This window comes from Haliotis asinina, chromosome 3 (genome assembly GCF_037392515.1).
Source record: "Haliotis asinina isolate JCU_RB_2024 chromosome 3, JCU_Hal_asi_v2, whole genome shotgun sequence".
Lineage (NCBI taxonomy): Eukaryota > Metazoa > Mollusca > Gastropoda > Lepetellida > Haliotidae > Haliotis > Haliotis asinina.
Genome location: NC_090282.1, coordinates 20,827,884 through 20,847,053, shown reverse-complemented (window position 1 = coordinate 20,847,053; position 19,170 = coordinate 20,827,884). Strand labels below are relative to the sequence as shown.

The 19,170-nt window shown below is 41.5% G+C and overlaps 1 protein-coding gene across 2 annotated transcripts in view; it reads right to left on the bottom strand.

Annotated features, from left to right (window-relative positions):
* LOC137277657 (protein FAM167B-like) overlaps positions 1–19,170 on the bottom strand; it is a 284,520-nt gene that overhangs the window by 45,821 nt on the left and 219,529 nt on the right. Inside the window, exon 1 of one of the 2 annotated variants that reach the window (XM_067809501.1) lies at positions 15,020–15,229. The exons of the other annotated variant lie outside the window; for it this stretch is intronic. The gene's annotated coding sequence lies outside the window, so the exon portion shown is untranslated. Of the gene's footprint in view, positions 1–15,019; positions 15,230–19,170 lie in introns of those variants that run through there. 2 annotated transcript variants of the gene reach the window in all.

Below are 19,170 nucleotides of genomic sequence, written 5' to 3'. Positions count from 1 at the left end.
TGTCGCGGTCGTCGCGATGTTATCACCCAGGCTAAGCCATGAAGTCGTGGACGGCGCCCGACATGTTGTAATTGCCCAACAGCCCCGAACACATGGAGTATCAGCTGGATTGCTATCTACGCTAAGTCGTGTCTGCCCAAGTGGTTTAGTGATCTGTAAAGAGATTGAATGTATGCCGAGGCATGAAAATTACTAGGTATGCACTTTCCCGGTGAAGTAATAAAAAAGTGTGATCATATCATTTTGCACAGTGTATTTTGAGACAGTAACCTCGATGCAAATGCACAAACGTCAGTAATGTCCGTGCCGTTGAATGTTGTTTGTACTTGACATGAGACATTAAATTGTCGATCTATATGGCCTACAGCAGGGAGCTAGTCTCCATATGGGAGACGCGGACAACCGATATTTCTATCAAACTGTCAGATTCTGTCTAAAACTATAAATGATCACTGTATAAATTAGATTGCTAAAAAATATCGGAAGATGAAGCACTACATGTAATGATATTGCCGCACAGCAACGCAGCCTACAGGCAAATCCTTGTTAGTCCATTCAAGTGTCGATATTTGCCATGCAGAGTTACCTCCCTTAGGGGTATCACCATTCATTGTTTGTGAGTTCGAATCTGAGATTGGCCATGGTTATGAATGCTGCTTTATCCGCCTTGGGTATTACACAGAGGGTGTAAGGGTAAAGATATGCATCCTATGCCCCGAACATTAGACTGGCATAGGTGACATTAATGAAACATTGTTCGAAGCGGCCTATAACACTCACTCAGTGACATATATGAGAAAATGAACCAAAGATCTTCAAACCCTGGAGGCATCTCCGCCATACGTGACGTAAGTTCATTATATATTTCCTGGCGAGTGAGTAAGATGTGAAGCTGCTTTTATCAATATTCCAACAATATCACGACAGGGAACACCAGAAATGACCTTCACACATTGTACCCATTTAGGGATTGGAACCCGGCGTGATGAGCGAATGCTTTATCCATTAGGCTACCTCGCCCTAGCAAAAGAAAGTACAATGTTTCATTACGGCTAAATGGGAAACAAACAAGAAAGGGTCACTTGTTTGTCATGTCCAGAAACATTAAATCTGGTATCATGGCGAAGTGGAGCTGAAGTGAGAAATGATGAGGTGAATGTTTTCAGGCTAGTGGCGAATTAACGTTTTAACAATTTTGGGCAAGTGTAATTTTCAATATTTTAGTATAAAAAATTCATTATAATTACATCTTCATACGACAACCCGAGTACAGCACTGGATGGATGTCATCGGGCATTTCCCAGGCTTTTATCATATAATAGACAGCATGCAGTGGTTAAACGAGGATGGGAGAGAATGCAAAATTAATGCACTCTGTTGGTTTAAAAATCACCACGAACTTCTGAATGTGTTTCGCAGATTTCAAAGAAACACGCGAAGGTATCAAGTACGCTCTGGTAACACCTGAAAAGTAACAAAATCTATTTTAAAGATACGCACGTACAGTTGTATTCATGGTGTCCGTTTCATATTAACATGGTATGTATGTTGTTTGACGCCGCACTTACCTATTTGGCGCCGGGCTGTAAATTACTGACTCTAAACCAGACACTCTAGTGATCGATATCATGAGCATCGATCTGCACAAACTGGGATACGATGATATATGTCAACCAAGTCATCGAGCCCGACCATCCGATCCCATTAGTCGCCACTTCCAACATGCAATGGTTGCCAAAAACCAATTCTAATGTCATGTAACACTTGATGTTGTGAATGTGTCAGTTACCTAAAGCCTCCTGCATGGGTTATCAATGTGCTGAACGTAACAATGTTATGGCGGCGTGGTACATCACGAGACAACCTTGCAGGGAAGGAGAAAACGTTCACCCTTTTCATACCTTGAGCTGCCATCTGCAGGTACATGCATGACACATCTGATGACTATATGTTGTCACGTGACAGCTTCCTAACGAGCAGCTATATATTGCCATGTCAGGATGTCAACAGGAACAAATGTGTATAAGAAGCAATTAAAGAAAGTGAAGAAAACGAAATTGGCCTGTCAAATCGGAAAGAAACCCAATAGTTAAACCCGTCTTCTTGTCACTCAGGCACACCACGGCCAAGGTAAACTATAAGATCTGACAATGTCTATCAAGGGGATCCAGAGGATGGGGTAGGTCGGTGTGTTAAAGGATCAAGACCTGTATCTATGTTGGAGGTAATGGTGTACCATCGCTCCCTGTATGCGGTAACTCAGTCGCCGTGGTTTGTGCACAGTAGGTGGCAGTGGTTTGAAAACGACGTGTAAACATTGATTATATCAGTATCAATATTAAACACCCTCCAATGCAAGTCAGCTCATATTTTATGTTATTTTCAAAGAAAATATCACCTGCGACAGTATAGTTCGTCACTTCCACGAAACATCATTATATTCTACAAAAACTACATCGTTCGGGAACCACGTGCTTCAATATGTCGTTTACTGCATAGCGTTTCACGTCTGATCTATTTCGTTCATCAGAGTGACAAGGACAGTTGGACGAGACATCTTTGGACAATATTACCTGTCATCTGTTGTGGTGTCCGAAGATGTGAGGAAGTACAGCTGCAGTGTGATGCTAGGCACAGTCTGGAAATATTGTGTAAAGTAGTGGCTACATACAGGTGATGTCTGGTGATGTCAAGTACACTTGATGTCAAGTGAATTACAGGGGATGCCATGTGATTTTACAAGTGATGTCAAACGAATTGCAGGCGATGTCAAGTGAATTACGGGTGATGTCATGTTAATTACGGGTGATGTCGAGTGAATTACAGGTGATGTCAAGTGAATTACGGGTCGTGCCGTTCAGGGTACAGGTGATATACCAAGTGAAGCACAAATCATGTACCAACTGAAGTACTAGTGGTATCTGATTATGTTCATGTGGTGTCAGGTAAAGCACAACTGATGTCCCCGTGAAGTGAGGTGACACAATGTAAAGGTGATGTGCCAAGTGATGTCTGATGATGTTCATGTGGTGTCCGGCGAAGTCCAGCTACTGTCAGGTAAAGCACAAGGGATGTGCCAAGTAAAGTGAGGTGACACAAAGTACAGGTAATGTCACACAAAGTAGAGGTGATGTCAGATAAAGTTCAGACTACCTACAGCTGATGTCGATGTGTACAAGTACAGGTGTTATGCATGCAGTCTAACATGGAGTAAACGTGATTACATAATCTCTGTATACTAGTATTACCAGGACACAGTGTTGATAAAACTTACAAAATTCCCCATACAATTACTAATATGTATGTTTAGTTATCAAAAATGTTGATTACAATGAGTTGTAATAGATTCTGTATCTATAGCATTCCTGCCACCACAACATTTAACATTTCACAGCGAGTCCAAATGGACCCACGAACCTGGCTAGCTATTCTTGAAGCGTTCGTAGCCCTACGAAGTTCTTAAGCCCATTCTTAACACATTGGCTACGACCAAAGTTAAGAATTCTTAGGGCTACGAACGTTTCGAGAATACGGGTCCAGGGTCCATTTCGCTTAAAAGCCTACATGTGTGAACCTACACTAATGCTTAGTCACTGAAAATATATAATTTTGATAGTAACAAGCAAACCTATTAAAATTGAAAAGGAGTCCCAGGGAGACCAGAGATTCAGAACCTGAGGAAATCTAGACTTGCTTCATTTAGGGCTTTAGCACTGCAGGGAGGGCTAGGCATAATGAGAAATACTATGGTTCAGGCACTGTGAGACAGACTATTAATAACCCCATATTTAAAGGTAGCACATAGTCAAAAGATAAGCAACGAATCTAACGCCAGGCTGCTTATTCTGCCCCAGAAGCTTCACAATAGACGTCCAAACAGTTCGTAGTCTGTCCACCACAGTTGAAGGTCCGGAGTAGAATAGGTCTTCAACAGCCCATGCTTGCCACAAAAGGTGACTATATTTGTCGTAAGAGGCGACTAACGGGATCGTGTGGTCAGGTCCGCTGACTTGTTTGATACATGTCATCAGTTCCCAGTTGCGCAGATCGATGTTCATTCTGTTGATCCCTGAATTGTCTAGTCCAGACTCGAATATTTACAGACCGCCGCCATACAGATGGAATATTGCTGAGTGTGGCGTAAAACTAAACTCACTCACTCACCAGGTTTAAGACAGGGCAGTGAGGTGAGTTTAAAAAAACGTAGATCTCTTACACAGTACATGAATCACAACATAATTAGCACGCAGCGTGACACGACTGTTGTGTACACACGACCTTTACATCAAACACAACACCGTGGCACTGAATGAAGACATATTACCCCATTTCATCCTCCATTATGTCAACATCACGCTGGCGCAAAACAAACGGCGGGCGACACATCAAACACCAGTTTTTGACTGAAGGTATACAAGTTTCTGCTAAATCACCGCTTTCTTATATGTAGAGAGTGTGTCAACCTATTTTGAAGCATCTTTCTCTTGAAGGTTTGTATTGTATCGCTGCTGTGAGTCTATGTTTGGTAAGAGATTATAAAGTAACACAGATACTGTTTTCGCTCGTCGGTTATGACATGGTTAGGGATCTCACAATGACACATTGTTAACTGAACCCTTCTCACGTTGCCTTAGGAATCCGATACACTACATGAAGTGCGGACCACTCCAAACTAAAACATAATCAGATTGCCATAGTTAACAGGGTATGTACTCATGGAAATGTGGTGAGGATAGAGTGAAATATGAGGACATGCTGACTTTTTACGCGAGTGAGTTGTGTTTAGTTATACGCCGCACACAGCAATGTTCCAGCTATATGGCTGCGGTCTGTAAATAATCAAGTCTGGACCAGACAGTCCAGTGATCGACAACATGAGCATCGATCTGCTCAATTGGGAACCGATGACATGTGTCAACCAAGTCAGCGAGCCTAACCACCCGATCCCGTTAGTCGCCTCTTACGACAAGCTGAGTCGCTTTTCACGGCAAGCATGGGTTGCTGAAGACCTATTCTACCCCGGGACCTTCACGGGTCCTTTTTACGTGAACACTTGGTGTCATCACTAATGTTCAGCGATCCTGATGCATCCTTTCCTCCGGAACACACTAGAATCTGTTTCGGTGTGCAATCGAGGCAGGCTCTTTTAATATTTGCCTCCCACCCCACAATGTGGGATTTCCAAATCAGGATAGGTCCCAGTGTCTTAACGGTTGAAAGACCGACGAGTTAAGGATGGTGTTGTCTGGTCCTGATGACGTGGGTCTTTGTCCTTGAATCTGGTTTGTCTGGTCCAGATTTGATTATTTACAGGTTTTCTCTGGCCTCTGTTGTAACATAACCCTTTCTCTCTCATTCACTCACTCCCTTTGTTATCCTAAAGTGTTTTCAATGTGATGTATAGTATAACAAACATATGAAACAGATGCGTCAAGATACGGGTTAGAATTGGTCTTAATACTTGTCGTGAGAGACGAATAACGGATCGGATGGTCAGACTCGCAGCCTTGGTTGACACATGTCATCGTATTCAAGGTGATGCCTAGAACGATGTTCATTATGTCTATCACTGGTTTATCTAGTGTACACTCGATTATTTACAGATCGCCGTCATATACATGGCATGATCGCAACTTTATACAACAGAGTAACAAATCAAATACTTCCAAGTGATCCCGTGAGTATTTCATCTCTGTGTAAATATATAACCCCGAGGGTGACCAGTCTCAGTGGTCTAACGACGGAGATTCAAGACAACCCCAAAGGAAACACAAACATGTGCCTACGTGAAAGGATCAGCGAGGACACCACACGAAGACAATCATACATCCTTACAATTAGAACTACGCGACCAACAGAATATTCCGCATTGTATCTTTGGAAGTCTAGCAGTATATGAGCAATGTCTAGGTATTCATTCACTGATGTTCCATGCATGTTATTGGTCTGTTTTTGACACATTTCCACATGATTAATTTTGTTCCCCAAACAACGAAAGGTATATACAAAACATCTGGGCCAGAGAATACCCACTTGAGGTAATACGAGAAGGCAGATTCCAGTGGCCATAGCAAGTAATTTGGTGGAGCCTATTTTATGAAATGAAATCAGTTAATAAACCAGGAGTTCGCGAAAAGAGGGAGGAGGGTCGCTCCACTTGAGTTGACATCGCCCTTGAGGACTCCCACAATGCTTGAGTAAACACATCCAACAATCAAGGCACCGGAACTCCAGCCATGGGTAGCGCATTTTGCGCTTTTGATGAACGTGAAATAAACATATATAAAATAAGGGTAAGTTTAGACCACAGTGATTGGTTCTGTTGTATTCAACAAGCGGGCTTGATACAAAATTCTCTGCTGAGAATGCGGATCTATAATTGATGTTCGTTCATCCACTGGCTCCGTGTAGGCTAGATCTATGTAAGAGACGTCGACATGTGCAGACTAAGGAAACACCACATTACGACTGATAACGGGGTACCCCGGTTCCATGGACACTGTCGGCGTTATTAATGCAGAAAGGCATGGAAGTGCTATAGGAAACACTGCGCATGATCATTTTCGACATAGCTACAGCGGTAGAACCAATAATGTCATCATTATCTGAACGGAAACACATGAAAGCACTATTGCAAACACTGCACATGACCATCTTTGACATTGTTGCAACGGTGTAACAAATAATGTTAGCGTTATCATAACGGAAAGACATGGAAACACTATTGCAAACACGGCACATGACCATCTTTGAAACAGCTACCGCGGTATACCAAATAATGCCCGCGTTATCAAAAACGGAAAGACATGGAAACACTATGGTACCATCACATGTGATCACTATAGATATAGGCACCAAGGAACTACATACTCAGCAGCCGTTTCCAAACACTGAAACACTATGGTACCATCACAATGTGAAGAATCCTCTGATCTTTGTTTCGAATTACTGATCAGTCTTACCGTAATCATGCTGGTAAATGTTACCAAATGGTAAATGTGTACGACATGAGACATTTCGGAGTTTTCTTTATCTCCCATGAAATGGCCTTCACTCGAATGAGAAGAAACGAACCCGAACGGCTAGGCTATACTGAAAGGTGAACACAGCTCATAACCTCCTTCCACGATTTGAAATGTGTGAACGTAAAGCAACGACATCATCTTCACAAACGACACGTTAAGGGTGTTTTAAGATGAATTAAGAGCAAACACAACAAAAATTAACGAGACAATTACTTTAACTCTCTGACAAGACATTTCATGTATTCATTGAAGTAAATTTTCATCACTACCCTTCCCGAGAAAAAAGACAACAACAATGTCTTCAACAAATGTTAATACTAGACTATATTGTGTAATACTCATTTTAAATAATACTGTAACGTATTCTGAAGGGACTGGCACTGTATCTGAAAAGAAATCTTTATGCAAAATGACCCACCACCACCACCACCACCCACCCCCCAACCATATTTTGCATTAACATAAGCCTGTCTATCATTTCTCGTACAGTATAACTAGTTCTTTATCATTGTAGCTATCTCATATTCTGCAGTAACATGATGTTAACTCTTTACATAAAACGATTCATCATGTTTTGTACAATATAAATAGTCCTACAAATGTTATCATTGTAGCTATCTCATATTCTGCAGTAACACGATGTTCACGTTTTATACAAACCGAATTATTACTTCTTGCACAACTACTCCTACAAGTGCTTTCATTGTACTTATCCAACATTTGAAGTAACACGATTTCATGTGTTATACAAAGTGAATTATCATTTCTTTGTACAGTACAATCTAACCATTTCCATATATGTTATCACTGCAATATTGTGCAGTAACATGATTCATGTATTTTACAAACTACATTATCATTTCTTGAACAATATAACTATTTCTACGTGTATTATGATTATTGTCACCAGACATAACTTGCAGTAATCATTTCCACACAGAAATTTGTATTGCAACACAGTTTGCAATCTGGGCCACGAGACTCCCATACTAAATAAAGACTCAAAGGTCAAAGGTGACGTAGATTTTAGATTCGTGTAGACGGGGTCCTTTTTGATGGGTAGTTTTTGAGTTGGGGTTTAACAACAACATTCCAGCTATATGGCTGCGGTCATTATATAATTCAGTATGGACCATACAATCCAATGATCAGCTGAGCATCGATCTGAGCAGTTGGGATACGATGCAACGAGTCAACCAAGTCAGCGAGCCTGACCACCCAGTCTCTTTGGTTGCCTCTTACGACAAGCATAGTCCCCTTTTATGGGAAGCATGGGTTTTTGAAGACCTATTTTCCCCCTGACCTTCACGGGTCGCCTATTGGATGTACTCTGCTGCACGTGACCGACTGTAATCTTACCAGACAGTATTACTGAGATGCAATTCTGGCTCCTATAGCAGTACCATTCCTGTGTCAACCAAGTCAGCGAGTAGGACCACCCGATCACGAGAATCGCCCCTTTCAACAAGCATAGGTCACTGAAGACCAGTTCTAACCCGGATGTTCACAGGGTCCTATTTTATGCGTTCAATCGAAAAGCATTTTCTTGATTCACTGTACTATATGCTGACATTAAGGTTCATGTTCGGAGCTGTGTTTAACTTCCAGTGCCACTTTGACTAAAGTTTGAGGTTTTCACGTACTTCATGCCCAAATACCAACACCCTGTGGAGGGTCGGAGGCATGAGCACCTATAAGGTTCAGGTTATGTCAATATACATGTACCTGTGTAATCAGTTCGAGTAGCTGACATCCGTATATCAGTGAAAGACAAGTCTCATGTCATAAATCATACCTGACACGGATTAGGAACACGAGTGTTTGTATTTGTAATGTATCTGAAGATGAGTTTTTCTCCGTCGGTTACACTGAGATGTCATTGTTCTTTTCCGCAACCCCTGACGGTTGAACCGGCTGAAGAGCTCTTCAGTGTGGACGTCAGCAGCCAGTTCTTGCAACGTCGTCGATCATATTTTGACTTCGTTGGATGTCAAGCTGACCTGCCCTCGCTTCAAGGGTGACATCTCTACTGATCCTCACATCTCGAGTATGGTAGTAACATTTGATTAAACGAGTGAGTGAGTTTTGTTTTACGCTTCACTTATCAGTATTCCAAATATATGCGGTCGGTGTGTAAATAATCGAGTCTGGATCAGACAATCCAGTGATTAAGAGCATGAAGACTGGAATACGATGACATATGTCAACCAAGTCAGTTTGCCCGACTCCCCGATCCAGTTAGTTGCCTCTTACGACAAGCATGGGTTGCTTAAGATCAATTCCAACCCAGACCGGTTTGATTAAACGAATGGAAAATAGCAGATGCAAGTATTTTGGAATATTTGTCATATACAAGATTTTCTTGTAGTTCTAGCTTAGATAACTGGTAGAAGTCACTCGCTGTGTCCTCCAAATCAAGAGTAAGTCAGTCAAGTAACCTGAGTGCTTAGTCTGTGACTAATAACCCTAATCAATCATTGATTCGACACGCCGAAGACCTGGGTTCGATTCCCCATATCGATACATTGTGTGAAGCCCATGTCTGGGTTCCCCCGCCGTCATATTGCTGGAATATTGCTGGAATATTGCTAAAAGTGGCGTAACACAATACTCGCCCACACCATCAGAAGTGAAAAGGCGCCTATTGTGTAACAAAAAGTACAAAACATCAGCGTTTCCATCCAAGGACACGTTGCACGCGCTGTCTATTGTTGCCTTACCAGACCTGTTGCCCTTCCCATACTTACAGATGTCTATCTGTTTGTAAACATCAGTGCTTAAATCATTTGCTGAAAGTGCTGAAATTGTCTCTTTAGGTTGACTGTAATGAACCATGTAAATGAATACATTAACATTAACATTAGGACAAATTGTTGTAGGTTACAGTCTAAAGTACACATTTTCTTAAGTGTAAAACATTGACATTCATGCCACTGTAACTACATGTGCACATTTAAACGAAATGATTTCATGACTTAAAGCTACATTTTCATCAAGATCAGCTGATCACCACATATATTAGTGAGGTCAACCACTGCATATGTACCTCTGTACCGGTAGGACGAGTGAGATATATTTTACGCCGCTTTTCGCAATCCTCGAGCAATATCACGTAGGGCACACCAGAAATGGACTTCACATAGAATTGTGCATATGTGGGAACCTGGACCCTCGACATGACGATTGTATATGAGAGGAACCATGCAAATCCACTTTATGTGATGCTGACAGACCAAATGTCCCAGTGAAGACAATACGTCTACATTGGACGAGTAAGGGACCTACAAGGACATGCTTGTGGTCTACGCTATTGTACCTCCGTATTTACATACACAGTGGGTACATATGTGCTCCCGAAAGACGACGACAGAATACACCGTACAGCTGCCCAGAAAGAATCATATATCTGTGATGTGATCTCAGTTCAAGGGTTGGAATTCACGTCGGGGAGCCGTGGCCATTGCTAGTCAGCCTGCTCAAGTAATGAGATACCGATACACTCTGTGAGTTCGTCTGATACACTGTAGAAACATTTTTGTTCAACTGAGACATTTACATTTTATCTTACCTCACACCACATATACGTCTTTGCTCACACATAAATGTCGTTTTCTGTTTGGCTGGGCGCTCTTCTGTTATTACACGCGAGGTACATTGCAAATTACCCCGCTGCCAATAGCAACTCATTCGGTACTTCGTTATAGTTACTAGAATAACACGAATGGCGCATGACGCACAGATATTATCGATGTTTTGCGAGTGGAAATCGATGGAAGGGAGATAACTCTAAATCTGTTTTTCTTGTGTCATCCGCAAAATCTAGCGATGGCTACGAAAACATTTCCAATGACTCTCGTTCCAATATAATAATTTTGACAAAACTTTCAAATGTAGTCCCTGTGAATATTAAGAAGGGAAGTTACATCGCAGCGACTTCACTAAGACAATGCCTGTGGAAAAAAAACCCGAGCAAGATGCAAGATTCGAACCGATCCGATACCCAACATCTCAAAATTAACATTGAGGTGTTCGGTAAGATAAATACGTTGTTCACTGATTCCTCTGGGACCATGGACTGACGTATCCTTGATGTTTCTTCATGCCCAACTCATGTCCCTTTCGTGACCACTGAACAACGTATAATGCATTTAATTTCAGTATGTTTCTAACATCAAATATATATACAGCAGCATGGATTTATTGACATTGATACTTAACAATGTAGTAGGTTTATAACTAAAATACACAATACATATAAAGCTGACAATCCAGCATATTGCTATGTTATTTCGACGGAAATAATGTAAGAAGAAAACACTTCCTATACTGCTAGAAATAGTTACGCACGGTCCAGGGGGAGGGGACAGAGGTGGGGATATATTTGCACCCACAAACCCATCTAAAAATCCTGGGACGCTCCTGTTGAGAATTATATGGATTATGGTGATTCATTCACGTATTTATTCATCTATTTGTTTTTGTTCATTTAGATATTGATGGACTGGGTAGACGGGGACTGACTGTTGGATATTTAGCAATCTAAACGTCTTAGGTATTTGTTGCTTATGGTCTTTATCCACTCATACACTAGCGTCTCAGCTCAAGCTATGAGACATCGTACACACTATCCAAAGAGAATAAGAGAGAGGTGAGTGAGTTTAGGCTTAATACACTTTAAGCAATATTGCATCAATATCAAGGTGGGGATCACAAGAAATGGGCTTCACACCCTGTGTCCATGTGGGGAATCGAACACGGGCCATCGAAGTGACGCACGAACGCTCTAGTCGCTAGGCTACCTCACTGCCGCAGAGAGAAAACTGCAGAAGCAGTACAATGTACCACAGTATAGATCAACAGTATGTTGTAATATTTGAGGTCTTTGTATGTACCACAAAAATAAGAAACAACATTGATATTCTCTTTTGTAAAAGATTCTTATTGACAATAGTCATGTCAAGGTCAACAGACTGCACGCGCCTGAGGTATTGTTTTGAAGCCACCCAGGCCGACCTTTGCGATGATTGCAAGGGGGTCGGAATTGAGATCAAGTATGTTATCACACTCATTAACGAGGGATGGTTGTCATAACTGCGAGCGGGGCGTACCCCTGCGGGACTCGGTCACCTCTCTGATGCTGGATATTGTTCCATCAGGCGCTGTCCATGAAAGGACTGACGTAATGGATGCCATACACCAATACCAGAAAATATTCACCCATCCATCCATCTACCCATGCTCACCCCGTAGAATTGTTAGGATCAAATTGCCGGAATTACAGGACCAAGGTTTCGCGTGCAGTAACTAGAAAACTAGAGAAAAATCTGTCTATTAACATAATAGTGATTGACCTGCATATACAAAAGAATTTCCAGGATCTGCTACACGAGGGGTCGGTTATGATCCTCGGATAGTCAGCATTATTGGATCAGGGTTTCGTGTGCACTTCAGCTACAAACAGGGAAGAAACTTTCTGTAAACATCATATTCACTGACCTGTATGTACAAAAGATTGATGTTAGCTGTGATTAAAACCTAATATGCCTATGCCATTACCTCACTATTCATGTTACCGACTTCAGTTACTTATTGTTTGTTTGTTTGTTTGTTTTCAGGGTTTTGTTCTTGTTTTGTTTTGGATTTTTTATTTAAGGGCTCGGAATTTCTTCTTATTTTTGAAAGGGGATTGATGAAGTGTAAACTGTAAATGTTTTTTTTCTGTGTATTTGTAGAAGAATATCATGTAAGGTATCTTCTGATGATTGGACCATGTTTTTATCAACTTATGCATGAATCTAACTGCAGTTTGAGCAATTCCAGCCCAAAGATGAAACCCCTGTCACCATCGCTATTTCCATGTTCAGTAACACTACAGTTTCTTCTAAACATTGAAAATGGACCAACACCACCTGCCAGTCCTGTGATCTCTCGACACCGATTTATCATCAAGGATATACCTGCCTTCAGGAGTACAGTCGAAGCATGTTTCACCAGAATCGGAAATTTATGCAAGCCTTTGGCATATTGCCTATTTGAAGTCTGAATGTTTGAAACATGGGTGGCTTTGCCAATAATAACAGTATTCAATGGACATAAATCAAAGCATGAGACTGAATGTTACCATTTAGAAAAATGGTGGCTTTACCAGTCATAACTGTATTCAATGGACATAAATCAAAGCATTAGACAGAAAGAACATGAACTATAAATTCCGAAGTAAATTCTTTACTGAAGAACATAGGGGCGTCCACGAAGTGAGTCATCTGTTGACGTCCCTACGCGGGTTCATGTCGGTATGAAGTATATTTTAAAAGATATCGAAGCGTACTAAATCATTAATAAGTCCCGGCCATGGCGATACATATATATTGCTCATCCTGGACTTAAGGGAGGGCATTGTACGTTGGTCAATCGGAAAGACATAAAAGCTATTCTCGTCACAGCTATCCATCATCCCTTCACACGATGTCGGAAAGGCGTCTGTTGCACATGAATTGCCCCTCCGGAGATAAAACGTACATGTTTGACATGAATACGATGGTGGTGTAAAGATTCGTATCATAAAATTAACACATCCTCAGTTATTTGTCTGCTGTGCCTATGTCATTATAGATGTGGGGGAAGATTCGACTGGTTTGACTGGTAGACATGACATGACACTATGTTGAGCTACACACACAATGCCTTGCCACAAGACAACGTGAATAAGATGTTTTTAATTACTAAAGTTGCCCCAAAAGTATCCTTGATGTTTATTTTATATAGTCTGTGTTGTGTCATGACAGAATGACAATTTTTGCGCGTTTCAAAACAAGGAAAAGCATTGCGTATACAGAATTTCATAAAATTTGAGTATTAGAGCTGGAGTAGACATTCGTCCAAGGTGCTGCAATTTGCTGTTCTCAGTTACGTCCCTTAGCTACAACAAAACCCTACTTTTGTGTGTTTGGAGCCAGTATTTGTCCTGATTGTTATTCTTGATTGGCATGATCATAGCTGCGATGCAGTTAAACCTGGTTGCTAAAGTGCATTAAACTGACATGTTGTCAGGAAACTGACCTAGTGCTGTGCTGTACATACTAAATATTGACTGGTTTATGTTCTTTGTCAACATACGTTTTAAATGTCAGGACACGTATGTTTTCTACGACTGTCAAGAGGCAAGGACAGATCGATATAAGCTTGTGTCTATGCATACCAAAGGATTTTAGTGGGCATGGTTGTTAAAATGATCAGCAAATCGGAAACCAGACTATCTGATGTGCGTGAGGTGTTGAGTGCCAAGAACAGGACGAACTACGACCAAAGTGGATCCATGAAAGAAAAGGGTTTCCTATATAAGTTAAATAATAGGACACATATGTATGGGCTGTATGACACATATGTATGGGCTGTATGACACATATGTATGGGCTGTATGACACATATGTATGGGCTGGGTTTGGTTTACTGTCACAACTCATTGCAAAATAAAAAATGAACTTCACTTGTAAAATTGTTAACAGTCACTTATCAGCAAGTCCATTGTAAAATAGATTTCGATCATTTATCATCAAGTAAAAAGTACGATTGTGTGGAGTGGAACCCGGATCATCGGCATGACGAGCGTACGCACTACCCCACCGCCCCTGAACATTTATATTGTCGAAATATTACCTCATAGACTAAAATTACGTCTGCACAGCCACGCCTGCGGGCAAGCTGGTGAGGTAACATCTCTAAATAAGACATCACAAGTTTTTTCTAACATTTTACATGTCTGCTGCGCGCTCGACAAGTCTATTTCGTAACCTGCGTGTTTTGAACACATCTTTTCTTATCTCCCGTATCAGCATCTCTCTCTTATTCTCGTCACATCTGACTTAGCTGAGCCACTGGCCGGAAGCTGGACACACGTCTCTGTAGTTGCACCAACAACATAAGTTGTGTAGCGACGTGGTAAGACTAGAAACCAACACACCGACTATTAGCAAACAGCGAGAATCGGTACTTACAGGTTCCTTGCCCGGGGAAGAATGTTATCGATCCCTGTTGGTGATCTCGCTATGTATTTTCTGTGTGAGCCTGGCCGTTTGTCGTTCCACAACTGAAGTGTTACATAAATCTTAGCCATGCTTAGCACCTTGTGTGGCCTTTCAACATCCTTGATATCTTCCCTAAAATGTCAGCTGCTAAACGTCAACGATGTCTAACACCCATGCAACATTCGCCTCGGACTTTGAACATCTCGCGGAAGACTTAGCATGAGAACAAGACTGACTGCTTTGTAACTAAATAGACATACACAGAGCGACGCGCCTAGGACAGTTCCTACCTAGTTTAATCAATCAGCTTTTGTTCTATAGGAAGTGTGTGCTCGTAAAGGTGAATATTTCAACGTCCAGGACATTTAATACTTCAACCTTCTGCTTAACAAACGTTTTGTTCATGGACGGTATCACATCTCTGTGTCACTATGTAGATGACAGTTGAGTACCTGGGCTACATAAGTAATGTGTGCATCGGCTATATGGGTACAATACTGTCATTATCCATGTGTACGCCTTCCACAGAAGCGCGCGCGCACACACACACACACACATTCTCTCCTTTTCATTCTGTCTGCCTCTGGCACCGTCCTTGTATCTCTAACCGTCCTAATTACTCTCTCTCTCTCTCTCTCTCTCTCTCTCTCTCTCTCTCTCTCTCTCTCTCTCTCTCTCTCTCTCTCTCTCTCTCTCTCTCTCTCTCTCTCTCTCTCTCTCTCTCTCTCTCTCTCTCTCTCTCTCTCTCTCTCTCTCTCTCTCTCTCTCTCTCTCGTCTGCGCTCCTGTCTATATTAAATTTTTCAGATATCACACCCGGGCATCCGAGCACGTTGACCACAAAGATATTAGTGCAAGTCACTAGCGTTATGTGATGGACGAAACGTCGAAATTGCGCTAAAATTGTGTAAATCTTGCTATTAGCAAAACATAAAACATTTATTGATAACATTACTCAGTTTGCTATCGAATAACACACTACAGCACGGCAGGTATACGAACTGACAATTCCTGTTGTATATGTCATTGTCGCCATGACTGTAGTGTCAAAGGGATGGCGTAGATGTAGTCGTGACCAAAACATATTTAGTCGTTACTAAAACATATCGCATCGGCGCCAATATGTGGGCAAAGTGACCAGCCCTTGGATGGAAGACCTTCTGAGGAGTTCCACCCTAATTTACATGCCGAAAACCATCACAAAAGTGAAACATATCATGCTTTTTAACGTGATTGTATAATCCCCGGTACTCGTCAATACAGCACACTTGTGTATATCCTTACAACAAAAGAAGTTGTTGATTCCATACAGAAATATGCTAAACGTACTCTCTCAACCTGAATATAAAATGCGTGCGTGGTTAGACACAAACCGACAACATAAATATAGCCTTGTTTTGCACTGCGCAAATATTTCAAAGCATTATTTTTCAGTTTGCCTTTTGCCCGTATTTAGATCTTATGAAAACGAAGCCTAGCTATGTACTTTGATACTGATAACATAGACACTGGGGTATTTAGAGTACCTGAAAAGTAAAACAGACATCGTTATGTTCATATTAATTCCGCATTGATAGAGACCTTGGCAGTTTTGCAATGTGTTCACGGGATTTTTTGCCTATTTAGGTAACATAATGATAGTGAGTGCTGTTTGAATGCCATGAATGCGATTAAACACGTCAGGTATTGCATGTAGATGTTGCATAGGAGTGAGTCAGTATATTTTTACGAGACTTTTGGCAATATTTCAGCAATATCACGGCGTGGGAAACCTGCAGACATACAGACAGAGCTCGACACTGTGTATATCAGTGTCAGTGTACGTGACTGTGAAGTAAGTGAATGTCGCGCCTCACTTTTCAGATATTTCATAAGCGGGAGGAAAATACTAGCGTCTAGAGCTGTGAATCAGTATCAGTCAGTATGGGCAATGATTCATATTGTTGCGTAACGGGTTGTACACCACCAACCAATTCACATAAGTTCAACTTCGATTCTTTTTGTTTTCTTTATTGTTTTAGCCGCACTCAGCAATAGTCCTGCTTCATGGCAGTCAACATGATCTACAACATGATCATCAATCAAATAAGATTCGATGACATGTGTCAATCAAGTCAACGAACCTGACCACCCGACCCCGTTAGTTGCCCCTTTCTACAAGCATGTGTTACTGAAGATCAGCTCTAGCCCGGATCTTCACGGGTACCCATATGATTATTGGGATAAACGTGGTAGCTGTGACTTCGCATCCTGCTTGCCCTGGGTGTTTGGTTTGGTACCGATGGCATTTCAGGTCCAGGCTAAATCTGTGAAATCTCCTGTAATGGCTGAAACGTATATGTCTAGTAAAACAAGTATAACTGGGACAACACTCATTAAGTCAATATCACATTTGCATCAGTTCTGTTGATATGATGTTACAATGCTTTGATACCTCGCCTTTAAAATACACGTCACAGATCACAGTGTGATTATGTGATGTTCAATCTTTTTACGATATTTGATAAAAATATTTTGATCATATTGATGAATATATATTGGTCACGTTTGTGCTAGGTTTGTTGTGTTTGGGGGTATGGGACACAGAGATGACTGAGTGAGTGAGTGAGTGAGTATGCTTTATGTCATTGTGAGTGAGTGAATGAGTGAGTTGACAAAATGCTTTATGTCAATATGGGTGATCTGAGAGAATGTTTTATGTCACTGTGAGTGTGTGACTCGGGAGAAAGCATTAACACTGTGTGTGAGTGAGTGAGTGAGTTGAGATAATGCTTCATCTCACTGTGAGTCAGTTTGGTATGAGACACACCCGAAATGACTGCTAGCTCATTAAAATCCCCACCTAATCTAGACGCTTGTATACACCAATGTCAACTATCATGAATGCTTAAGACTCAGACCTACTGTCCCTGCATTGTTCAGTGTGGCAAGAGGCGCATTTGTTATCTGGCTTATCCCACAAGTTAGAAACAAGGCCTTGGGGCTCCGTGGAAGTTCATTATTCTTTGTTTGACAGTCGATATTGTCGGATCTAAGTCTTCGTGTCTCTTTCTGGTGATAAGCTGAGATATCAATGAGTTACCCTAAGTCCTTCGGACAACGTGCTCTCATTTATATACCATATAGATATAACTCATTGTTCACCGAAGATTGCATAGTTAGGGGTCGTATATGAAGCATCGTGGATATTTACATTCTCATGTGCAGTTGGTTTCCTCAAAGATGATGATGATGATGACGACGACGACGACGACGATGATGACGACGACGACGACGACGACGACGATGATGATGATGGCGATGATGACAGTGGTGGTGTTGTTGGTGGTAAAGATGATGGTGTCGGTGATGGTGAGAAGGGGAGAATGGTGTTGATGTTGGTGATGATGATGATGATGATGATGATGGTGATGATGATGAATTGAAATATATGTGTAGATACGTAAACGAGCGACCACACAAAAATATTTTATTGTTGGGCTTGGAACTTCTGGTTATGGCTCCGTGTCTGCTTCGGTTATTTTTATACACCTTTTCACATTCTGCCATTCAGACGTTGTTTGAATAAGTTATTATAATTGTGTAAGAAAAATACCATGAAAATCCTTTTACAAATACACTGACGTTTGAAGGAGACAGTCGCCCAGCCAACAGCGTTTATAAAATCAAATGGAATCAGTTATAAGATTCTCCAAACAACCCCAAACATGCAATCACAAACAAAACAACGGGCACGAGATGACTCCGAGGACACTTATTCCCGGAATGTTGTTTCTAAAAACGTGATTGCAATGAAAATATTATTTTCGCGTTCATTTTATGCTATAGCTTAAAGGTTTCCAGTACGAAAACCCCGACGCCATCTGACGTGTGTTCTCTCGAGTACCCTTGAAATGCGCCCCGCCGACTCGGGGTGATTATTTGCGGAACAGCTCTATCAGCAGACTGGCTTAGCTATATAAAGTGATAATCTTGCAAAGATTACCGAAATGATTAAGTATGGCTGACGATGTCGTTGAATTTGTTCCCCAACACTTCTCCGGCCGACCCTGTGTTGTACAAATCCCCGTGCAAACTGCTTTAAGCCAGGGTTCAGCTCGCACTCCCTCACATAGGGGCTGC